This window comes from Hemicordylus capensis, chromosome 3 (assembly GCF_027244095.1).
Source record: "Hemicordylus capensis ecotype Gifberg chromosome 3, rHemCap1.1.pri, whole genome shotgun sequence".
NCBI lineage: Eukaryota > Metazoa > Chordata > Lepidosauria > Squamata > Cordylidae > Hemicordylus > Hemicordylus capensis.
This window is the reverse complement of record NC_069659.1, coordinates 185,055,749-185,081,122: the sequence shown is the minus strand read 5'-3', so window position 1 is coordinate 185,081,122 and position 25,374 is coordinate 185,055,749. Positions and strand designations below refer to the sequence as shown.

The window sequence follows — 25,374 nt, the reverse complement described above, 5'->3', positions numbered from 1 at the left end:
TGGTGTAGGGCTTCTTTTTCCTAGGGCTTGGGAGTGGTACTGGGCTTGCCCAATGCCTATCCCTCTCTAATGCTTCAACCTTTTTTTAAAAAGGTTATCAATAAAAAGAATGAAAGGAGAGCTGGTCTTGTGGTAGCAAGCATGACTTGTCCCCTTAGCTACGCAGAGTCCACCTTGGTTGCATATGAATGGGATACTTGATGTGTGAACACTGTAAGATATTCCCCTTAGGGGATGGAGTCACTCTGAGAAAGATCATCTAGGTTCCAAGTTACCTCCCTGGCATCTCCAAGATAGGGCTGAGGGAGAGTCCTGCCTGCAACCTTGGAGAAGCCGCTGCCAGTCTGTGAAGACTATACTGAGCTAGATAGACCAATGGTCTGACTCAGTATATGGCAGCTTCCTATGTAAAGTTGCAAAACTTGTAAACAGATTATGTTTTATTCTGTATTCCTGACTGTTCTGTTAAATATCATACCAGCTAATATGAAGGAAATTTGTATTTGCACTTCTCTTGATACTTGCAGGAAATGATTTTTGAGTTATTTCTGCAGATGGGCTTCTCTGATAGGCTTCTTCAAGCTGCTGCCCTGTCTCTCCACACTGCTTTTCTTTTGGGGAGTGGGAGTGAGATGGTAAGGCTTTACTATTCGTTTTGAGGATGAAGCCTGACATGGATTATGGTTGCAAACTTGAAATGGCTTGCAAAGCTTTTGTGGTGGTTGTTGCTGTTGCATTTTTGAGCCCCCCTTTTGAAAAACCATATCTATAATTTCAAATTTCCAATACAGTATGACTGCCATCCAGACTAGTGCTGCAGTAACACAAACATGTACTAGTCAGTGGAAGGCAATCACGCAAGCTAGTTCCTCTAGTCAAGGGCTTGCATTCCAGACTAGTATTGCACTGGGGTGCACGTGTGCAACAGATAGCATGTTTCCTGCTGTGAAACCTCTTCCTCAGTCCATATATGTGGCAGGGGATGATGCAAAACTCTCGGCTACCCTTGTTGTGCAAGTGCAATACTTTTGCAAGCAGACTGAGAGGCGATTCTCACGGTCGCCAAAAAGCGGGCTAAGGGAGCCTAGCCTGCTTTTTTGCGACCGTGTGCTACAACGGGAGCCACACAGCTCCCGGCAGCAAACCCCGCTAATTCCTCCTCCCCTTAGCCAAGGTTAACCGAGCAAGCGCTCCGTTAACCTTGGCATTTTGCTCGTGTGTTGCCGCAGCATGCAGTGACACACCAGTAGACACCCAGCCAGGAGGCTGCAACTTCCGGGGGCCGCACGGCCCTCAATCCCGCAGTCCCCCTCCAGCTCTGGGTCAGAGCCGGCCGCCCAGGGCTTTATGGGCGATCGTCTGTGGGGAGAGCGGGCTAAGCCCGCTCTCCCTGCAGACCTCATTTCAGCGAGTCTCACTAATCGTGAGACTCACCTCTGAGAGTTTAAACGATTGCACAACATTGAGCATATGCTCAGCTACGCGGCCTTCTTGTGAGTGTACATCTTCGTTGGTTGCATGAGTACAGCATTAGTCTGAATGGCAGCCTGTGAGTGGAAGGGAGCCTGTTAGTGCACCTTTCACTGCAGAAGAGCCTGAATGAGGTCTTGGAACGTGGCTCAGCAAAGGGATCAATGTGCTTTAATTAGGCTAAGGGAGAAGAGTGCAAAGCAAGCATCCCTTTTCTCCCCCCCGCTCCCCACTAAATATCTTTGAATACTTTACAATTTCAGGGCTCAGAAATCTAGAGGGAATTCTTCCTTCTCTTTCTTCCATTCATTTTTTTGCTGTGCCACCCCTGGGACTGCAGTGAAATTAACCTCATTCATGGCATATTTGCTCATAATTAGAACTCTTGTTCAGCCTTATTAGCTACTGAAATGAATCATAAGTTTGATTTTCAGCTCTGTTGCATAGTGCACCAGAGAGGAAAACAGATTTGCAGTTGTATTATGTGCTGCTCAGAGTAGCAGAAAGAGCTGAAGAGGCTTGTGCACAACTTCCATTTTGCTTTCTGGTTGCTGTAGCAGGCGCAGCTGCAGCATTGACCTCTGAGTAGTTGCAGCTAAATCTAATCAGCAGCTAGAGGTAATTCAGTGAGGTAAGCAAGAATCTGTTGCAGTTCTGCGGCCTGCCTAGAGCATAACATAGGGACAAAGGGCAAGTGTTCTGGGGAGACATTCGTTTCGAGTGGGGGAGAAAAGCACACGGTATGCACAAACAGTGGAGAAGTATTGTAATGGAAAAGTGGAAAGTATTGTAATGCTTTTCAATGAGAGTTGAGAGGAATACTCCAAGCTGTACAAATGCTTCCTTATTTGAAAAGCTCTTAAAGCCCTTGGCTTCTGATGTAGATAGAGATGTGTATGAATAGGAAATGACATAAAACTGCATATCATGGCATTCTATTTCAGTGCTTTCATTTTTTTTTTTTAAATGTGTTTGGCTCAAGATCATGGGTAGGCTCTGGAGCCAATGTATAAGATTTGAAGGTGGCTACAGACAGACAGTCCCTTGCACATCCGCACCAGATATGTGGTAAATCTTTCCTTTCAAGATTATACTGTTACATGCTCTCCACACTTCTGCATGTGGTGAGCTATTCCAGGGGCAGTGCTGTTTGGTTTAGCTTCTGCATGCAACAAATGTTCTCTATCACAGGGCAATGGCTTCTCCCCATACAGTAGATGGCTACACACAACTCATGATCAAGCTGTAACTCTGCAGCAGGATGGGAGATGATGACCCTCTGTAACTTTGCAGAGTTATCAATATATAAGACCAGGGCCTGGGGAAAAAACCCTTCAGTGAACAACATTTTCATTCTTGGGGAGAGTTGACAACATTTTCATTCTTGGGGAGAGTTGACCAAAGGCTCTTAAGTAAACTTAGCAGTCATGGGATAAGGGGACAGGTTCATGAGTATATCAGTAACTGGTTGGAGGACAAGAAACAGAGGGTAATGGACAGTTTTCACAATGGAAGGAAGTAGGAAGTGGGTTCTCCCAGGGATCTGTACAGGGAGCAGTGCTCCTTAACTTGTTCATAATATGATCTAGAAGTTGGGGTAAGCAGTGAAGTGGCCACATTTGCAGATGACACTAAACTATTTAGAGTAGTGAAAACCACAAAAGATTGTGAGGAGCTCCAAAAAGATCTCTCCAAACTAGCGGAGTGGGTGACAAAATGACAAATGTTCAATGAACGCAAGTGTAAAGTGAGGCTTATTGGGGCAAAACCCCTCAACTTTACATATACGCTGTTGGGATCTGAGCTGTTGGTGACTGACCAGGAGAGATCTTGGGGTCATGGTGAACAGCTCATTGAAAGTGTGCGGCAGCTGTGATGAGGCAAGTTCCATGCTAGAGATCATTAGGAAGGGGATTGAAAAGAAAAATGCTAATATCATGCCCTTGTACAAATCTATGGTGCAGCCACGTCTGGAGTACTGTGTACAGCTTTGGTCACCATATCTTATGAAGGACATTGTAGAACTGGAAAAGGTGCAGAAGAGAGGGCAACCAAGATGATCAGGGGCATGGAGTACCTTCCTTGTGAGGTAAGGCTACAGCATCTGGGGTTCTTTACTTTGGAAAAGAGGCAGCAAGGGGAGACATGATCGAAGTGTATAAAATTATGCATGGAGTGGAGAGATTAGACAGAGAGAAATTTTTCTTCCTCTCTCACAACACTAGAACCAGGGGTCATCCCATGAAACTCAAGGTCGGGAAATCTAGGACTGACAAGAGGAAATCTAGGACTGACAAGAGGAGGTACATCTTGCCTCACCAACCTTTTGGAGTTCTTTGAGAGTGTCAACAAGTGTGTGGATAAAGGTGATCCAGTTGACATAGTATACCTGGACTTCCAAAAAGCTTCTGACAAAGTTCCTCATCAAAGACTCCTGAGGAAACTTAGCAGTCATGGGATAAGGGGACAAGTACATGTGTGGATTGCTAATTAGTTGAAAGACAGGAAACAGAGGGTAGGTATAAATGGAGAGTTTTCACAATGGAGGAAAGTAAGAAATGGGGTCCCCCAGGGATCTGTACTGGGACCGGTGCTTTTTAATGTATTCATAAATGATCTAGAAGTAGGGGTAAGCAGTGAGTTGGCCAAATCTGCAGATGACACCAAACTCTTCCGTGCTTTTTAATGTATTCATAAATGATCTAGAAGTAGGGGTAAGCAGTGAGTTGGCCAAATCTGCAGATGACACCAAACTCTTCCGGGTAGTGAAATCCAAAATGGATTTTGAGGAGCTCCAAAAGGATCTCTCCAGACTGGGGGAGTGGGCAACAAAATGGCAAATGCGGTTCACTGTTAGCAAGTGTAAGGTGATGCACATTGGGACAAAAACTCCCAACTTCAAGTATATTCTGATGGGATCTGAGCTGTCGGTGACTGACCAGGAGAGGGATCTTGGGGTTGTGGTGGACAGCTCGTTGAAAGTGTCAACTCAATGTGTGGCAGCTGTGAAAAAGGCAAATTCCATGCTAGGGATCATTAGGAAGGGGATTGAAAATAAAACTGCTATAATGCCCTTATACAAAACTATGGTGCGACCACACTTGGAGTACTGCATTCAATTCTGGTCACCACATCTTAAAAAGGACATTGTAGAACTGGAAAAGGTGCAGAAAAGGGCAACTAAGATGATCAGGGGCCTAGAGCACCTTTCTTATGAGGCAAGACTACAACACCTGGGGCTTTTTAGTTTAGAAAAAAGACGACTGCGGGGAGACATGATAGGAGTCTATAAAATCATGCATGGTGTGGAGAAAGTGGATAGAGAGAAATTCTTTTCCCTCTCACACAACACTAGAACCAGAGGTCACTCCATGAAATTGATTGCCAGGAGGTCTAGGGCCAACAAACGGAAGTATTGTTTCACACAACGCGTGATCCACTTGTGGAACTCTCTGCCACAGGATGTGGTGACAGCCAACAACTTGGATGGCTTTAAGAAGGGTTTGGATAACTTCATGGAGGAGAGGTCTATCAATGGCTACTAGTTGGAGGGCTGTGGGCCACCTCCAACCTCAAAGGCAGGATGCCTCTGAGTACCAGTTGCAGGGGAGTAACAGCAGGAGAGAGGGCATGCCTTCAACTCCTGCCTGTGGCTTCCCGCGGCATCTGGTGGGCCACTATGCGAAACAGGATGCTGGACTTGTGGTCCTTGTGCCTGATCCAGCAGGGCTGTTCTTATGGTCTTATGTTTTTCACACAGCACATAATTAATCTATGGAATTCCTTGCCATGAGACGTGGTGATGGCCATCAGTTTGGATGGCTTTAAAAGAAACAAATTCATGGAGGACAGGTCTATCAAAGACTACTAGTCTGGTGGCTGTGTGCCACCTCTAGTCTTACAGGCACAGTGCCCTCAACTCTTTCCTGTGGGCTCCCCAGAGACATATTAGGGATACGCAAACAGGTTTGAATTCAGACCAAACAGGGCATTGAATTTATTTATTTATTTATTTATTAAATTTATATCCCACTCTTCCTCCAAGGAGCCCAGAGCTTGAGTTTCTTCTCACAACATACTTGAGTTTCTTCTTACAACAACCCTGTGAAGTAGGTTAGGCTGAGAGAGAAGTGACTGGCCCAGAGTCACCCAGCTAGTTTCATGGTTGAATGGGGATTTGAACTTGGGTCTCCCCGGTCCTAGTCCAGCACTCTAACCACTACACCACACTGGCTCTACACCATGGTGGCACTCTAACCACTACACCACGCTGGCAATGCTGGTCCAAGTTCGAACCAAATAGATCCTGGTTCTTTCGAACCGGTTCGAAGAGGCTAGAAGGCTCAAGCCTCCATTTTAGTTGCTGGTGGCCATTTGTGACTGTTCTGTCACTTGCTGTGAATTGCCGAGCTCCTGCTTCCCTAATTGGCCAGATGTGTCTGGCCCTTTGGTAGGCTTTGCAGTGGTTCCAGTCCTGGAGAACTGGCACCCTATGGGCCCTGGGGGAGGGACAAGGGTGGGGGCTCCAAAGGAGGGAGATTCAGCTTCTACTTAAAGCCAGTTCCTGGGCTGGCAAAAACACTCCTTACTGAGGTGAGAGAAAGAGCTGTGGCTGCTTTTCTGGCTCTGTCTGGTCTCTGCTGTGCTGGTGAGGTCTGTCCTGCCTGCCTGGCTGCTTGTTAGTTTGACCCCACCCCCCCAACTCCCCTTCTTTTAAAAGTATTTTTTTCTGGTTGTGTGTGGCTGCTGTGTGCTTTATCTTTTGGTTTTTTTCCTGCAGTGTGTCTCCTCCTGCTCTGCTCAGCTAGCCACTGCCGGGCGGGGGGGCACACACCCCCTGGTCCCCACCCCTGCATCCTTTCCCCTAGGAGCTCCAGGTCGGTGGCATTCATGGTTTTTCTTTTATGATTATTTTGTTTTATTTTTGCTATCTCTTCAATGCTTTCATTCATGGATTCTATTTGGAACAGCATCCATGAGTTCACACACAAGTCACTAGGTCAGGTCACAAAGGTCAGATTTCTCGGGGATCCAATGCATGCACTGAAGATGGCAAAAATGAAAAACAACAACACACCAAACAAACCATGAACCCGATCGGCTTGTGGCTCCTGGGGCGAGTTGTGGCCAGAACTGCCTTGCCCCCAAATCACATTGGGGTGCCCAGGCACACCCCAAGGAGCAGATGGGGCAGCCCCAAATCCCCTTATTCCCTATGGGGGAAATGCAAAAAATGTAAAAATCTTCAAAAAATCATTTAAGTGTCCAATTGGACAGCAGGAGTGTCCGATTGCTTTGGGGTTTTGGTGGTTGTTGGCACACATGGGTTGTTTTGGTGGTTGTTGGCCTACCATCCACCCCAGTTTTGTGCCTCTGTGTGCTCTGGATAGGGGATAATGGGCCAGTTTGAGTCCCCATTATACCCTATGTAGAACCAGGCGCAGAGCCAGCCGAGCGGCGGCCTGTGTCCAGCCCCGCTCGGCGGCCCCTTCCGAAATGCCCGTGCGCGTGACGTCATGTGCACGGGGCATGGCTTGGGCTCCATAGGAGCCCAGAGCGAACTCCCCCCTCCCACGACCAGGCCGCCGAGAGCCCGGGCAAACTTTCTGCCAAGTATTTCAGGCAGCTCCGACAAAGAGCCCCTGGTGGCGCAGTGGTAAAACTGCCGCCCTGTAACCAGAAGGTTACAAGTTCGATCCTGACCAGGGGCTCAAGGTTGACTCAGCCTTCCATCCTTCCGAGGTCGGTAAAATGAGTACCCAGAATGTTGGGGGGCAATATGCTAAATCATTGTAAACCGCTTAGAGAGCTCCGGCTATAGAGCGGTATATAAAATGTAAGTGCTAAGTGCTAACAGAACGTTTTTTCCTTCCTCTCCCTCTCTGGAGGAAGAGAGAGGGGAAAACGTCCTATTAGGCAGCTGACCCTGCCTGAAATGACGCTCCGAGAGCTAGTTTGGGCTCTCCGCAGCCCAGGCCACGCCCCCTTGCACATGACAAAGTCAAATGACAAGGGGGCATGGCCTGGGCTGCCGAGAGCCCGAACGAGCTCTCGGAGCATCATTTCAGGCAGGGTCGGCTGCCTAATAGGACGTTTTCCCCTCTCTCTTCCTCCAGAGAGGGAGAGGAAGGGAAAAACGTTCTATTAGGCAGTCGGAGCTGCCTGAAATACTTGGCAGAAAGTTTGCCTGGGCTCTTGGCGGCCCGGGCGTGGGAGGGGGGAGTTCGCTCTGGGCTCCTATGGAGCCTGAGCCACACAGGGCGGGGCTCTCTCGGCGGCTTCTCACTATTGGCGGCTTGGGTTCTTTGAACCCTTTCGCCCAATGGTGGCTCCACCCCTGTGTAGAACCTTTTAGAACTGGCTCAAGTTGGGTTTGAATTTGAACTGAACCAGGGGGTTCAAGCAAAACAAAAAATGAACCTATCTACCCTGGTTCAAGATTTGTTCCAATTTGAACTGAACCACCCAAACTGGGTTTTTACACACTCCTAAGAGGCATCTGGTGGACCACTGTGTGAAATAGGATGCTGGACTAGATGGGCCTTGGGCCTGATCCAGCAGGGCTGTTCTTATATTGATAAGAATGGATAATACTAGTTATAAAAAGGAGCATATCCTCTACTAAAGTGACTAAATGGACTCTTGAGCCACCATGCGAAGACACAAATCAGGATTGTATCTTATGTTTCTTTTTAGATTGTGAGCCCTTTGGGGACAGGGATCCATCTTCTTTATTTGTTATTTCTCCGTGTAAACCATCCTGAGCTATTTTTGGAAGGGCGGTATAGAAATCGAATGAATGAATGAATAAATGAATGATTGGCCAACTAGAGGCACTACCAACCAACTGGCTGTGGTTAGACTTGAATCAAAGTTAAGCATCAAGAAGAGCAGTTCAGCAGTGAGAGATGGCTCAAGGTTTTATGGTGCCCAAGGCAGAAAATCCAAATGGCGATTCTGTTCCCATGGTGGTAAAAAAAACCCAGAAAAAATGCTGCCCTTAATGGTACTCCAAAACATGCTGCCCAAGGTCGACTCATTCACCCTGTCTAATGGTAGCTGCAGTCCTGTGTACAGGGGAATAAGTGGCTTAGGGATGTTATGGAATCTCCTTCCATGAAAGGACATGACAGATGTAACACGGATAGAACAATGGAGCCAGTGTGACAGCACCTTCATCATGTTCAGTACAAACCTTCCTTTCTATGGTTGAACTCTGGGGGAAAATTGTTCTTCATGTTTGTAGCAAAAGCCAGTTGTTGTGGACACTGCCAATTGGCAAGGAGGTTTGATCACATACAACCCCCCCTCCTCAATTCCTGAAGTAGTTTGGCAACAGTCTTTTAAAAATCTATTTCTTAAATTTGACAAAGGATGATTGTACACACAAATAAATGGACATGTGGCACTTAATTTAAAAAAAAATGGAGCATCCCATCTGAAGCATGGGTAGAGGAGCAAAACTGGTGGCTGAATTTGCAGTATCTTGCAAATTGCAAATCTGGGCTCACTCCATGGGTGAAGAACCTACTGCTTATCTTTAAATGTCACAAATGCCTTCAACTGATGTTTTTAGCTGACTGGCAGGACATTAGCTTCTTTTTTAGCTTCTTTAGCTTTGCTGTGCACAGAGCTCCAGCTGCTCCGCACATGCTCCATTGGACTGGAGTGAATGTCTAACTCTGGCTTGACATCATTGCTCCTTGTCTGTCCTAGGGTGAACAGCTATCGAGTATCTTTCTATCTTGTTGCATTTTTGAAAAATGGATACAGTATCCTTCCTTAGTCTACTTTTCTTCAGGCTAAATTTTCCAGTTTCCTCAAAATCTATTTATAATTTTTATCTTTTTATGAATTTTAAATGTGTTATATTGTATGTATGTATTCTGTACACTGCCTAGAGATTTTTATACTAGGTGGTATGCAAATTCAATAAACAAACAAACAAACAAACAAAGTGTTTGTCTTCTAGACCTTTATAATCCTTGCAGCTTTCTTTTGAATTCAGCCCAATTGGTCAATATCTTTGTAGAACTCAGTGGTGGCGGCTGCCTGTTCGGGGTGGGTGGAGGGGAAGACCTGGGGTATCTATAGGCGGGGCTAAGAGTAGGCAGGTCCAACCTTGAGACAAATGAAAAAGAAGAGGAATGGAATTGTCAGCCCATGGCTTTCTCTAGTCTGTAAAGTTGTTTACTTGTCTCAGCCCAAATCTCCATCATCCATATCAGCACTTGGTAGCTGGCTATTTAGTGCTAAATTTGCCCCTTGGTTGGCTGAAAATCAGGGGCATTGCTAGGGGAGAGGAGGCCTGTGTTCACCTCTCTCTCTGGCGGCCCCTCAGAGTGAGGGAGAGAATGAAGTAAATAGGGAGGGGTGGAGTTGGGGGGCCTTCAGGAGCTGGAGGTACTGGGTTCTTTGAACCCATTTGCTCAATTATAGCTACACCCCTGCTGCAAGTAAAGCAATCATGGCCTTAGACTGGTTAACTGTAGGTGTCAGTGTGGAAGTAGCAATGTCCTCTCTCCCTCCCTCAAGTCCCCATGCTTCTTCTTCCCCTCAGTAGCTCCATCCATCCATTTCTCCCCATCCTTGCAATGTTAGTCCTCCTTCCCATGCAGGACTAGGCTAAGAAGGTCACCTGAAATATTACAAGTTTTTTGCCCCCAACTGCACATACAGAGCCCCCTAGTTTCCTTTCTTCTCACAAATACGCACGTGCATACTTAAAAAAAACAAAACAACCCAACTGCAAGCCTGTTTTCTCCCCCTCTCACAATATAAACATAGAGAGGATAAGTGTGAAATTCTCCAATTAATAATTTCAGTTAAAATACCATGTTTTATTTGGAAGCTGGGGGCGGGGGGAAACCCACACCTCCCTCCCTCCATCCAGAGAGGTGAGAGAGTAAGACAAAGATGCAGGAGCTAGCAACAGGCTTTCCTTAAAGTCCCAGAACAAAGGAGAAGAAAGCAGGTGGCTGTTTGTTATGAAAATAACTACCCAGAAAAGTGTCAGTCCACCATATCCCATCCCTTTCCCACCCCATTTTCTAGATATCTGAATGTTACTAACATTTGCTAGTGAAACTTCAAAACAGAAAAAAGGAAATCCAGTGCCTTCTGAGGACTTGGTTGGGCTTTGTCGTGGAAAAACGGACTCCATCTTGGTATTTGGGTGGTGGGGATGTTACAGTTCCTGATGGTACACAATGGCATTATTGTGTTGCAAGGTTGTCATTCACAGAAGGGGAAAAGAATGTATCTTTTTGATGGTCCGTGATTGGTTGCTGAGGGTGTGTTGGAGCATTGGGATTAGTGCATTTTTGGATCCTATTATTTGCTAGGGGTGTGCAAACAGGTTTGGAGCATGGTTTGGCTTTGAGCCAGTTCGGTTTGGTTCGCCCTCAGCCATTTTGGAAGGGCGGTATAGAAATCGAATAAATAAATAAATAAATAAATAATAAATAAATAACAGTTTGGGGATGAGCCTAACCAGGGATTCAGCTCAATCCCCGGACCAAAAAGTTTTTAAAAAATATTTATTTATTTTTCAACTTACCTCCTCCAGGGGGCTTCTCTGTGGCAGGGGGAGGGGTGTCCATGGAGGTTTCAAACTGGGTGATGGATGCATAACAAAGGCTGGAGGGGGAACCTCCATGGACCCCCTGCCGCCTGGGAGAAGCCCCCCGGAGGGGGTAAGTTGAATTTTTTTAAAAAAATGTTTTAAACTTTTTGGTCTGCCACCCCCCCCCATCAAACTGAACTGGGGGGTTCGAGGGGGTGCCGGACCAAACTGGCTTGGTCCGGTTCAGATTCAGTTCAGACTTGAACCAAAACAGGCCAGTCGGTTCCGTGCACATCCCTATTATTTGCATGATAAGACTTTATCTGCCCATAATCGGGGCTCTTTCTCCTTGTGATTGACAGCCCAGCATGTTGTGATTAATACAGCTTTGAATCTGACGGAACAGTGTGGCCCCTGCTTACTAAAGAACCCCTAGTAGTACCTTTTCTCTGACAGCTTCTACCTTTTCTGAACTCCATTTGCTTGCAGACTGAGTGCCCTCATTTTGCACAAGCTACAACCATGTTTCACAAAAGATGGAACACCAAAACAATGTCCTCTTTCTAATAGAAACTGGACCTCCTGCTTCCTTCCAGCCCTATTCAAAAATTGGGCTGCCTCCTGATGCTCCAGATTAATGATTAGTCATAGTTGAGCCTTTCCTTATTGGCTGAAGCTCCTGGAGGACCCAGAAGTGGCTCCTGGAGGACTAGCCCACCTTGTGACAACAAACAAAAAGCTGATTATTGGCTAGGAGGCTTTTTAATATTAAAACCGGGGAGGGGATTTTTATGCTAATGTTGTCCATCAAGGGCACAGACAGAGCCTGGAGCACACCATAGCCACACAAACTGCAGGTCCTGAAGCAGTCTTGAGACATAGAGAGGATGCATATGTTAGTAAATTCAAAATGATGCTTGCAACTTAGGTGAGTTAGGTGAGTAATATGGCAGCTACAGGTTGAGATCTTTAGGGGAGCTGAGCCCACTTTGCCTTAACATACGAGCTACTACTGGTAGAACTATAACTCCCTAAACTATACACAATACCTCAGTTGTGCCCTTACAGCTCACCAGTTGTGAACAGAGGTGCACGATCGTTTCTCAGGTCTTGGAAATTAGGCTAACATGGAAACAACCCACTTTCTCTGAGATGACTTCCACAATGAACTGTGGGAACAGGGACAGTGTTATCAAAGTAGCCCCCATCTTGGATTTAAGCATCAGTTTTGGTCAAGCAAGACTGTCACATATGGACAGAGGCTTGTACCTTGAAGTTGCTAGTCAAGGAAAGATGGAAACTCAACCCAGTGTATTTGCATTTTCATGGAGAAATGGCTGTCCAGGGCAAGCAAATATCATAGGAGAATAGGATTCTGAATGGACCAGCATGACTCCAGACTGATGCAATCAGCTCTCTGCCATGGACTGGAATGGCACATCCAGAGCCCCAGGAAGCCCCTGTTCAGGAGCCTCTCCTGCCTTTTGTTGCAACCTTTCTAACTGCCTTTAGTGCTATTTCTTCAGAGAGCAGACTCTCAAGACACACATGCTGCCTAGTTTTTCTCTCTAGGACTCCGGAGAGTGTCCCGTTAGTTTGCACTTAAGCTTCCTGCATCCCCTGGCTTATTGATCCCTGCCAGACACAAGCCCTGCTGTCCTGCATAGAATTGGCTCAGTGGCTGTGTATAAGCCCTGTTCAAAATATCATTGGACAATCCAGGGCTTGGACTGAGGGCCTCCCCCAGCATCCTAGAACATTGCTTCAGCCAGGGAAAGGCTTTACCATGGCCTGGAGCTTCTGATCCTCTGTTGGAGAACTGCCCTACCCTTCAAGGTGTGCCTGATCAGCAGAAATTAGATAGTATCTCGGTTCCCCTCTTCCCCGCTCTCCTTTTCTCCTCTTCAGTCTGGTTGGGTTTCATTGCCAAGCTGCTGTGGTCAGTTCCTACTAACCCTTTCTCTGATCCTCCAGTCCTGAGTAGTCTTCACTCATCTATCTGCCTCTCGTTCTTCCTCTCAAGCCGATTTGGCAGCCAATATTCACAGCTAGACTCTTGCATTACTTCTTATTTCAACACAACTTCCTTTCTTTAGAAGATTCCTGGCCTCCTGACTTGATTTGCCTATTGAGCTACTTCTCAGTGATCCTTCATCAGAAAGACCCATCATCCAAAGTCATGCCACACTGCTCCTGTATGTGTAAGAGACCCGAGTCCAACCAAGTGTGTTAATAATAGATCAGAAAAATCTGCTGGGGGCAAAGTAGGGACAATGTGCATTTTGGGAAACGTTGCCCCACATAGTAGATTTCTGTAAGAAATAGCACTATATTTCACATAAATGTTCTCATCCTAAACCTATTTTCTTTGAAGTGTGTCATATTGATTCTTAGTTAACTTTCAAGTAAGCATACAGCCTTATGTTAATTTCTAGTTTATGGTTCAGTTACAATTTTCCAGGTGCTGGCCGAGGTGTGTTTTTTCTGATTAATGAAAGCCATGTGTCATTTGCCCTGCAGAAGTGTGCGTGTGGACAGGTCTGTCACCTCTTCTGTCCATTTCATTTAGCCATTATGTGACAGGCCTCCATGGTCTGCAGCAGCTGCATACCAGGCAGAAATTCAGCATTTCATAAAAGACTAGATGGTTTCTTAAAACAACCTTCCAGTAAGCCAATCTGAAATCAACAAATGTATAAAAAGATGCCCCCACTCCTTCCCTTTCCTCTGAATGCTTCCAGTCAGCTTTCTTCCGCTGAATGCCCCTGTTCTCAGCCTGAATTCCCCATTCTCAGAAATGTTTACTCACCAACTGGGTGGTCATTTTCTGCAATAGAGAAAGGTAGGCTGTGGTGAAAGCATCCGTTTGCCTGGAAAGGGCTGTCCCCGCAAAAGGGAGGTAAAGACAAGTGAGAGTGAGGAGGCTCTAGGGGAGAGCTGAATGTCAGTTGCTTGACATGGGAAGGAGATCTGGTCTTATGGTAGCAAGCATGAATTGCCCCCTTTGCTAAGCAGGACCCTCCTTGGATTGTATTTTGGATGGTTGATGACAAGCGGATGTTGTAAAATATTCTTTTTAGGGGATGGGGTCATGACTCAGTGGAAGAGCATTTGCATGCTTACATGCGGAAGGTCCCTGGTTCACTCCCTGGCATCTTTGGGTAGGGCTGAGATAAACGCCTGCCTGAAACCTGGGAGAGCTGCTGCCAGTCAGTGTAGATAATACTGAGCCAGATGGACCAAACGTCTGACTCAGTACAAGGCAGCTTCCTATGCACATCAAGTGCTTTGAGCACTCAGTGACAATGACAACAATGATGAAGAAGGTTTAGATTTCACTTTTAAATAAATAAATAAATAAATAAATAAATAAATAAATAAATAAAGGTGGTCCCCTGTCCCTAAAGGGCTCACAATTTCAATGAAACATAAGGTAGACACCAGCAGCAGCCACTGGAGAGATGCTGTGCTGGAGCTGGATAGGGCCGGTTGCTCTATCCTGCTAAATATAAGAGAACCACCATTTAAAAAGGTGCCTCTTTGTTCAGTTAGCCGAGGCTATGCTCCGTAGTGCTATATGGTGCTATATAAATGCTAAGCAGCAGTATTCTTATTCTTTGGGTGTTTCAGTGTCTGGGTGCTCATGAAATGTAATATGCAATATGCACAACTTTCCTCTAAACAGAATGCTCCCAGTTTCTGCAGCCCTGCTCATTTGCTTTTCTATAATATCAGGGTAATTCAGGACAGACACTTCACATTGCAGGAGTATAGAGTGAGGTTTAAATCTCCAAGTATAAATTTCCCCAAATGTTGCTATTACCTTTTTATTTTCTGTTCTGATTTATTTAATTGATCATATGCCCCCTTTTAAAATTAGAAGGTTCAGAGAACATTTGGTTTGTTCTCCAGGGTATGTGAAAATGTTGACAATAAATCGGCATCTGAGTCTTGGAGGCTGAAGTTTCAGTTAAATTGGGTGACGGAGTGACATGATCCCCCCTGCCCCCCCACCCCCAGCCCTCCCTTTGGAAGCTAAAAATCTATCTGGACTGTCATTAGTTGTGAAATGCATTGAAAAAGCTGGGCTAATGGAGACAATTTGTTTTAGAAACAGTTCAGAGATTGCTAATTTCCAAATAATAAGGAACGGCTTGCTTGACAGGTTTTGCTTTGGAGTATTTCTGCTGCATACCAAGTAGAAATGTACAATGAACTGAGTGGCGCAAACAAAGCCCAGGGAACCACAGTCCAAAGATCTTTAACAGCGAGGGCGTCCCCTGCTGTACGACCACAGGAGCAAATTTTATTGCAGAGTGATACGCAGATGCTCCTTAATGTATTACTAGCAAAATGCCTGTCGTTTTGAATGGTGAAATACGTGTGGAGAGAGAGCTTGTGTACTGCAGTGAACCCAGGGTTACAATGTGTTGCTTTTATGCTCTCTGCAGAGACAAAATGGCTCCCCTGTGAGTGAGAGGCAAGGTACTCACTGATCGGTTGGACTCTAACAGTTTCTCCAGATGCCTGGGTCTTAATGGCTAGGCTAGGGTAACAATAGTGGCCTATCCTAAAGAGTGGTTGTTGTCTGGCTATGCGTCGTCCTGCCCTCTTTCTCCCAGCCTGGCAAGCCTAACTGGGTCTGGCCTCAGAGCAGGGTCGGGGAGGGGGTCGAGCGTCACCCTGTTCTTCCTCCGTCCCAGGTTGCTTGCTCTCTGTGTTGGGCCCTACTCTGGAGGCTCCCGACACTCACCACTATTCAGCCTCTCATCACTAGCCAGCCCCTTATATGCCTCCATGCAGGCCAGGCCCTACAGCACCTGCCCCCAATTATAGGGCCAACACCCCTCTTTATTATCCCTTCATCCCCTGCAGCTTTTGTCCCTGTCTCTTCTCCCTCCTCCCATCCAGCGTCCCTTTTATTTATTATTATTATTATTATTAATTTTACATTTTATATCCCACTCTTCCTCCAAGGAGCCCAGAGCGGTGCACTACATACTTAAGTTTCTCTTTCACAACAACCCTGTGAAGTACTTTAGGCTGAGAGAGAAGTGACTGGCCCAGAGTCACCCAGCTAGTATCATGGCTGAATGGGGATTTGAACTCAGGTCTCCCCGGTCCTAGTCCAGCACTCTAACCACTACACTACGCTGGCTTTTGGAGGCACGCTGATGATGTCATTCTCGTGTGCCTCCCCCTCGGCCCTCTCAGGCCTCCACCCACTTAGCCTCTGCTCCATAGTCGCAGTTTCGGCGCGCCATGGGTCACAGGAGACTGTTGGGGCCACGCTCCCACCCGTTGGTGCGCCGTCCTCCACTTCTGCCTGCCTGCTGCCGTCCCCACCTCCTTGGAACACTGCACCGCCCTGCCCTCGGAGATAAGGATGGCTGGCCTGGCCAGACAGTTGTAAGGATTACTGAGACAGTGAGGTCATTCCCACAATCAAAACACTGTCAGTGGCTGCTCTCAAGGCAAACAGAATGTGATTTTTTTTTTTAAAAAATTGTAGGAATAATGAAGTCAGCTTAAACTTTATAACTCCTTCCCTTCGCTCATCTCTAGTAAGTTATGCAGTATCTTCCCAAAAGATCAAGGAAGGGCTGGAAAAAGAAGAAAGACAAACAACAAGGATAAGGCACTTCAGTGGTTGCAGAGATAAAAATAAGGATCTTCTCTCAGCAGAAAGAGACAGAATGTGTTCACTTGACCCCAGGCTAGGCAGCTGAAGAAGCTGGAGGGTATTATCAGTCCTTTTTTATTGAATGGGCTGAGGGCAGCTTCCTATAGAATAAGAAGCATAGGCAAGTGGGTGGGTGAGTGCCTGGTGCTTCTGCCGTTTGTACTTGATGCCAAGGCAATGCTGGTGTTCCAGATCTGAACCAGTACTGCTGTGCATGTGGAAGCCAGCTCTGGGAGTGTTGTGCAAGAGTGCCGCTACTTAAAACACAGTGCAATTTCTGCTGTGCAAATGTGGGTGTGTTGTTTCAAGTAGCTGTGCAACTGCACTTTTTCGCTGCACCGCTGGTGCTGGCTCCCATGTGCACAGCAGCCCTGGCTGACTGGAAACAGAAGCATTGCCTTGCACATCATGTCAGCCATAATTTTGATGTGTAAGGCAGGCTCCCTATTATATGCATCTTCCCCCAACAAGAGGCACACACACACACACACACACACACACACACACACACACACAGAGAGTGCATTGCAGTAATCCAAATGTGATGTGACTAAGGCATGGGTAACAGTGGCCAGATCTGTTTTTTCATGGAAGGTTTACAGCTGGCATACAAGCTGCAGCTATGCAAAGGCACCCCTGGCCATCTGCCATCTGGGAGCAATGCTGGGTCTAGGCTGCAGACTGCACTCCTGTTCCTTCAGAGGGTGTACAATCCCACCTAGAACAGATAGACGCCCTAGCTCTAGCCCTGACCGGCTCTCCTACTGACCTGCAATATCTCCATTAAGCCTCATTGATAAGGCAACTGGTTGAAGGACAGGAAACAGAGGGTATGCATAAATTGACAGTTCCCTAAATGGAGGGAAGTAGGGATTGGAAGGAAATAAAACTGCTAATATAATAATGCCCTTATAAAAATCTATGGTGTGGCCACACTTGGAGTAGTGTGTACAGTTCTGGTCACCATACCTCAAAAGGGACATTATAGAACTGGAGAAGTTGCAGATGAGGGCAACCAAGATGAACAGGGCACCTTCCTTATGTGGCAAGGCTACAACACCTGGGGCTTTTTAGTTTAGAAAAAAGACAACTGAGAGGCAAAGTCATAGAGGTCTATAAAATTATGCATGGTGTGGAGAGAGTGGAGAGAGAGAAATCCCCCCCCAACACTAGAACAAGGGGTCATCCCATGAAACTGATTGCCAAGAAATTTAGGACCGACAAAATGAAGTTGTTTTTCACTCAACACATCATCAACCTATGGAATTCTCTGCCACAAGATGTGGTGACAGCCACCAGCCTTTAAGAAGGGCTTAGATAAAGCGATGAAGCGATGACTTTCTGCCCGTATTGCATCCGCAAGTTCACGTCCGGCGGAGTTGTCCAGGGTAGTGAGAGGGCTAGTTTGTGCCCCTCCTCCCTTGAATCAGAATCTAGAACCATCAATTACTCGCTGTGATGTGTTTAATGAATTCTTTGTGGAAAAAATCTCTTATATTTGGGCTGACTTAGACTCCGTCTCCACAATTTCTTCAGTGTCTGATGCGGAGGTGTCCTCTTGTGTGGTTAGGATGGATCAGTTCCAGTTTGTGACTCCTGAGGATGTAGACAAGCTGATTGGAACGGTGGGGCCCACCACCTGTCCTCTTGACCCTTGCCCGACATGGCTTATACTATCTGGCAGGGCGGTTGTTGTAGAAGGCCTGGTAGAGATTATAAATGCATCTCTGATGGCTTTAAGAGGGGTTTGGATGACTTCATGGAGGAGAGGTCTATCAATGGCTACTAGTCAGAGGGCTGTGGGCCACCTCCAGCCTCAAGGGCAGGGTGCCTCTGAGTACCAGTTGCAGGGGAGTAATGGCAGGAAAGAGGGCACGCCCTCAACTCTTGTCTGTGGCTTCCAGCAGCATCTGGTGGGCCACTGTGTGAAACAGGATGCTGGACTAGATGGGCCGTGGGCCTGATCCAGCAGGGCTGTTCTTATGTTCTTATGATGCCTCCTAGTCTTAAGGAGACAATTATTAGACCACTTCTGAAGAAGCCTACCTTGGATCCCTCAGAGTTGAGTAACTACAGGCCTGTCTCCAACCTTCCATGGTTGGGCAAGGTAATTGAGAGGGTGGTGGCCTCTCAGCTCCAGACAGTCTTGGATGAAACTGATTATTTTGACCCATTTCAAACTGGTTTCCAGGGTGGGGATGGGGTGGGGATGGCCTTGGTTGGCCTGATGGATGATCTCCAACTGGGAATTGACAGAGGAAGTTTGACTCTGTTGGTCCTTTTGGATCTCTCGGCGGCTTTCGATACTATCGACCATAGTATCCTTCTGGAGCGTCTGAGGGGGTTGGAAGTGAGAGGCACTTCTTTGCAATGGTTTTGCTCCTACCTCTCAGGCAGGTTCCAGATGGTGTCCCTTGGAGACTGTTGTTCTTCAAAATCTGAACTTTTGTATGGTGTCCCTTAGGGCTCCGTATGATCTCCGATGTTGTTTAACATCTACATGAAACCGCTGGGAGAGATCATCAGGAGATTTGGTGCAGGGTGTTATCAGTATGCTGATGACACCCAAATCTATTTCTCCATGTTAGCATAATCAGGAGAAGGCATAACTTGCCTAAATGCCTGTCTGGAGTCGGTAATGGACTGGATGAGGGATAACAAACTGAGACTGAATCCAGATAAGAGGAAGGTACTCATTGTGCGGGGTCAAAACTCGGGAGATGATTTTGATCTGCTTGTTCTGGATGGGGTCACACTTCCCCAGAAGGAACGGGTATGCAGTCTGGGGGTGCTTCTGGATCCAAGTCTCTCCCTGGTGTCCCAGGTGGGGCAGTGGCCAGAGGTGCCTTCTATCAGCTGATATGCCAGCTGCGTCCGTTTCTTGAGATAGATGACCTCAAAACAGTGGCACATATGCTGGTAACCTCCAGATTGGATTACTGTAATGGGACTGGATTAATATATGGGGCTGCCCTTGTACGTAGTCTGGAAACTACAGTTGGTTCAGAATGCGGCAGCCAGGCTGGTCTCTGGGTTATCTCAAAGAGACCATATTACTCCTGTATTGAAGGAGTTACACTGGCTGCCGATATATTTCTGGGCAAAATACAAGGTGCTAGTTATAACCCATACAGCCCTAAACAGTTTGGGCCTGGGGTATTTAAGAGAACGTCTTTTTCATTATGAACCCCACTGCCCATTGAGATCATCAGGAGAGGTCCGTCTGCATTTGCCACCGGCTCATCTGGTGGCTACTCAGGGAGGGGCCTTCTCCGATGCTGTCCCGAGGCTTTGGAATGTGCTTCCTAGTGAAATAAGAGCCTCCCCATCTCTGACAATGTTTTAAAAGTCTTTAAAGATGCATCTGTTAACCCAGGCTTTTTACTGATACTGTTTTGATTGGTTTTAATGTTGTTTTAGAATATTGTTTTAAAATTTTAAATTGTTGTGTTTTACATTTCTTGTTTTTGTTTTTAACTACTGTTTTAATGTTTTTATCTCGTCCTAAACTGCCCAGAGATGTAAGTTTTGGGTGGTATTAAAATATGTTAAATAAATAGATAGATAGATTCATTCATGGAGGACAAGTCTCTCAATGGCTACTAGTCTCTAAATACTAGTTGCAGGGGAGCAACAGGAGGAGAGAGAGCATGACCTCACCTCTTGCCTATGGTCTTCTCAGAGGCATCTGGCGGGCCACTGTGGGAAACAGGATGCTGGACTGGATTGGCCTTTGGCCTGATCCATCAGGGCTTACCTTATGTTCTTAACTGAGTATAGCAGCAAGGATTTCTTAACTGTAACCAAGAACTCGACTGTCCTTCCATTTGCTGCATTCCTCCAATTATAAGCAAGTAAATAAGCATCACAAATTTTGCTGATTAGATTACCTTGCTCCAGTTCTCCATTGTCTCCTTCTGCCGCTAGATGGCAATACTGAGGACTGCCTCTTCTTTTCTGAAGATGTATGGGGCATTGTGGAGAAAGTGGGAGAGTGTGAAAGGAAAGCAATATCTTAGTAAACAGCAACACCTGGAAGTACTTTTGTGTTGCAGAGTCATTGGTAGAGGCCTCTTCAGAAAGCAGATCAATTCCATTTATTTATCTGCTTTCTGAATATATTGCCCCCTGCTTCTCTGTTAAATGCAGAGTGGCAGCATCAATTAGAGTAATTTAAATATCCCAAAATGAGGGAAGGGAAACATGGTGCAGTTTTTAACTTCACACTATAATATGAGATTGCTCCCCTCTCCCCCTTCAAACTGACTCTAGCGGAGGACAAGGCCTTCAGTGATTTGGGCCATTTTCTATCTTCCATACTCTGGACCAAATTGTGTGGCTTCTATTGTTTTCCAAGGAGGCCAGGCCAGAGTTGGAATACCAGACAGGGGAGGCATCAGTCAGAACATAAGAAGAATCCTGCTGAAGCAGAGTGTCCATACAAATGTCCATTTAGCCCAGCGTCCTGTTTCCATCAGAGGAGTACATGATGGTTGTGGTGGTTTTGGTTAACCCATTCCTTGATCCAGGCCAGCTTTTGAATGGGGCTCTAGTTACTTTTATTCCAGTTTTGGAGTAGAGGTGGGGCTAACAAACAGCCAGCAGCAAGAGCACTGAAATGTAGTCTGCACTTGCCTCTCTGTACATAATATCTATTTCATTAAACTATTAATATTCCTGATTCCACTCCACTGCCTTGTCCTTGCATACCACAACTTTCCTCCTTGGATTCTACAATGGGCACAGTCCTCTAAGTATGTTGTGGTGTGTGTGTTTGTGTATCTTTGGGGTGCCCTCCTAAGTTTCAGACCACACCTTCAGAGCTGTCTCTGAATTAAGGCCTGTACAATGTTTTATACACTGAGTGCCTATTGAAATGTGCCCAATTAATGGCTGCTGCACATGCAGAGGGCTGAAACTGCCCCCAAACTGGCTGATGGGGGGGATCCCGGGGGTGACAGGGAGCTACCAGAGACCCCGCTGAGGTCACCATAGCCTTTGGCGGTGGTATGTCAACCTTCTTTTTAAATGATTTTAATGCCACAGCACCCCCGAACCAGCTCAACCTCGAACCAAGCTGGTTCAAGTGTGAGCCAGCTTAAAATCGAGCCAGTTCCTACATAACTAGTCTCTTATGGCAGTTTTCCAGAATGCTCCTTCTGTTACCAGCTGCATAGGTGTAGTATCCATTGGACAAGCAGGGACAAATGTCCCTGGGCCAGAGGGTCAAGGGGCCCCCAAGCAGACTGCCCCACTGCCACCCATGCCCCACCGCCACCCCTGCCCCACTCTGGGGAGTGAGTCGAGTGGGGCAGGCTACCCCCTCATGGCGGTGGGGTGTGTGTGCTGCGGCTGTCAAGCCTCTCTGGCTGGCCTGTGTACCTCTCCGGCCAAACTGCACAAGCACATAGTTTGGCTGGAGAGGCACGTCAGCCACAGCGCCCACCCCCGCCACCACCATGGGGGCCTATATAAGAAGCTGTGGTGGGGCAGGGGCAGCAATGGCAGCGGGGGTGGCCAACAGGAAGTAGGAGCAGCGGTGGGGAGATGTTGGTTGCCCCGCCCCTTGCATTTGACATCAGATGCAGGGGGCACGGCTTGGGGCACTGGGGCACGTGCACACTTTGTGCGTGTGATGGGGGGGCAGCCAAGATTTTGTCCCCTGGCAACTCACGACACCCCTGACTAGCAGTACCACCCCTGCCCATTTTCAGTACCAGGTTTACGACTGTCTGAGGTGGTGATCAAGAAACAGGAATGAAAATCTATAATTACCTCCCTGGGCCAAGGTCAGTGTCATTATTCTAATTCTCTTGAGATCTGTAGAGGAGGAGGAGGAGGAGAGGAGGAGGTCCCAAAGAACCAACCATCCACAGTTTTTGGCTATACAATGCTTTGTTTTGCTGGCCTCCGTTGTCATGACTGGAGTATCATACTGAATCTTTAGACATTGCCAGCACAGTAAAGAGAACCCAAAAGTGCAGAGGCTAGCATTGAGCTCGCTGCAGGAGTAAAAACAATCTGCTATGCCTTCTATCTTCCTTAATCACCTTAATACAGCAAAGCACTCTAGAAATGTTGCAAGGGTCATCTGGCAAAAGTAATATTGCCATGGATTAACACATGCCTGCTGGATTTGAAAGTGAGCCCCATTTATGTGTGCGTCTCTTGAAATTGTGATCCTTGGGATTTTCCTTTCAGCAGATCCACAAGCTGGGCTGGTGTGCAGTGCAGCAAAATCCTTTTATTCTGCAGATGTAGTGGCAGAGTTTGAGCGCTCTCCCATTTAGCCTTTCCCAGAGTGCCTACACAGTGCAAATCTTTCCAGGAGAAGTTCATTCAGCCCAGCTGGGAACTGCTGGGAAATGTGTTCTGTTTGGCAGTTCCTATCTCTGAATGGCTGGCTGGTTGGCTTTGAAACATTGTTCGAAATGCTGAAATGAAAACAAAAGAGATATTACTCACAAGAATCTAATAACTGCTACCCAACTACTGCAGGAGCCATTTAGTAAATAACAGTCCATGCATGAAAACGGGAAAATATTTAAGCTCTTTAATGAGGAGAAGGATCCAGAACAGGGTTTGCATACATGATTAGGAAAACGGTCATTCATAACTTGTTCATGTGGACTTTTGGTTTCCTAAAAGGAGGCTTGCATCTGCTGAGTTCATGATGATAGTAACACTTGCTGGTTGGTACTTGAAGAGCAGAACAGATCACGTTGGTTGTAGAGGTCTGAGTAGAAATGTAACTATGTGTTTTGCCAGACATGCTGGCTAGCAAGATGTCCAGCATGTCCATTGTGTTGCCATGCCGTCATGTCCGGGCAGTTTTTGGAAGGTGTGGCCAGCATTTCTGGGCCGGTAAGACACTATTCTCCCCATCTGCTACTGCCTGCCTGCCAGTGATGGGCAATTAAACTACTTTTCATGTAGTTTAATGGTAATTACAACTATTTTTCATTCAGGCTATGTAGTTAAACTTCTTTTACTGGTAGTTAACTACTGATTTGAACCACTAACAAGGGTAATTCCATCCATCCATTAGGAAAAAAAGGAGTAATAATTTTTAAAAGTGAACTTCATCCTGAAAGAGCATCATCATAGCTGGTTTTGTGTTTAGCTTTTACTCCATGTGTTTTGCATTTAAAGTTCACCTGTACAGAACAACTTACACAGGTACATAGGAAGCTGCTTTATACTGAGTCAGACCATTGGTTCACCTAACTTTGGATAAAATCTCCTGTTTTCGGGCCGATCTGGATTCAAACCCCAAAAATACTGCAGTGTCCGATGTGGAGGTATCCTGCGACTCCTCTTATGTGGACAGGCTGGATCATTTCCAGTTTGTGACTCCTGAGGATGTGGACAAGCTGCTTGGAATGGTGCGGTCTACCACCTGTTCTCTTGACCCTTGAACCCTTGTTGTACTATCTGGCAGGGAGGTTGTTGTAGAAGGCCTGGTAGAAATCATAAATGCTTCTCTGAGGGAGGGCAGGATGCCTCCTTGCCTTAAGGAGGTAATTATTAGACCTGTTTTGAAGAAGCTTGCATTGGACCCCTCAGAGTTAAGCAACTATAGGCCTTTCTCCAACCTTCCATGGTTGGGCAAGGCAATTGAGAGGGTGGTGGCCTCCCAGCTCCAGACAGTCTTGGAGGAAACTGATTATTTAGACTCATTTCAAACTGGCTTTCGGGCAGGCTATGTGGTGGGACAGCCTTGGTCAGCCTGATGGATGATCTCCAATTAGGAATTGACAGAGGAAGTGTGACTCTTTTGGTCATTTTGGATCTCTCAGCAGCTTTAATACTATCGACCATAGTATTCTTTTGGAGGGTCTGAGGGGGTTGGGGGTGGGAGGCACTGCTTTGCAGTGGTTCCACTCTTACCTCTTGGGCAGATGCTAGATAGTGTCCCCTGGAGACTGTTGCTCTTCAAAATCTGAAGTTTTGTATGGTGTCCGTCAGAGATCCATATAGTTTCTTATGTTTAACATCTACATGAAACCTCTAGGAGAGATCATCAGGAGATTTGGTGCTCGGATTATCTGTATGCTGATGACACCCAAATTAATTTTTCCATTTCAACTTCATCAGGAGAAGGCATAGCTTCTCTAAATGCCTGCCTGGAAGTGGTGATGGGCTGGATGAGGGATAACAAACTAAGACTTAATCCAGATAAGACGGAGGTACTTATTATAAATGGTTGGAACTCGGGAGATGAGTTTGATCTGCCTATTCTGGATGGGGTCACATTTGTCCAGAAGGACCAGGTACACAGTCTGGGGGTGCTTCTGGAGCCACACCTCTCCCTGGTGTCCTGCCTTGAGGAGGTGGCCAGAAGTGCTTTCTATCAGCTTCGGCTGTAATGCCAGCTGTGTGTTTCTTGAGATAAGCAATCTCAGAACGGTGGTACAGCTGCTGGTCACCTCCAGACCTGACTCCTGCAATGCACTCTATGTGGGGCTGCCTTTGTATGTAGTCTGGAAACTTCAGTTGGTCCAGAATGAGGCACCTAGGTTGGTCTCTGGGTCACCTTGGAGAGACCATATTACTCCAGTATTGAGAGAGCTACACTGGCTGCCAATAAGTTTCCAGGCAAAATACAAGGTGCTGGTTATAACCTATAAAGCCCTAAACAACTTAGGCCCTGGGT

The 25,374-nt window shown here is 46.6% G+C and overlaps 1 protein-coding gene across 3 annotated transcripts in view; it reads left to right on the top strand.

Moving 5' to 3' along the window:
* The window catches only part of OLFM4 (olfactomedin 4), a 121,014-nt gene that overhangs the window by 12,734 nt on the left and 82,906 nt on the right, over positions 1 to 25,374 (top strand). Inside the window, exon 1 of one of the 3 annotated variants that reach the window (XM_053304690.1) lies at positions 2,167 to 2,210. The exons of the other annotated variants lie outside the window; for them this stretch is intronic. The gene's annotated coding sequence lies outside the window, so the exon portion shown is untranslated. Of the gene's footprint in view, positions 1 to 2,166; positions 2,211 to 25,374 lie in introns of those variants that run through there. 3 annotated transcript variants of the gene reach the window in all.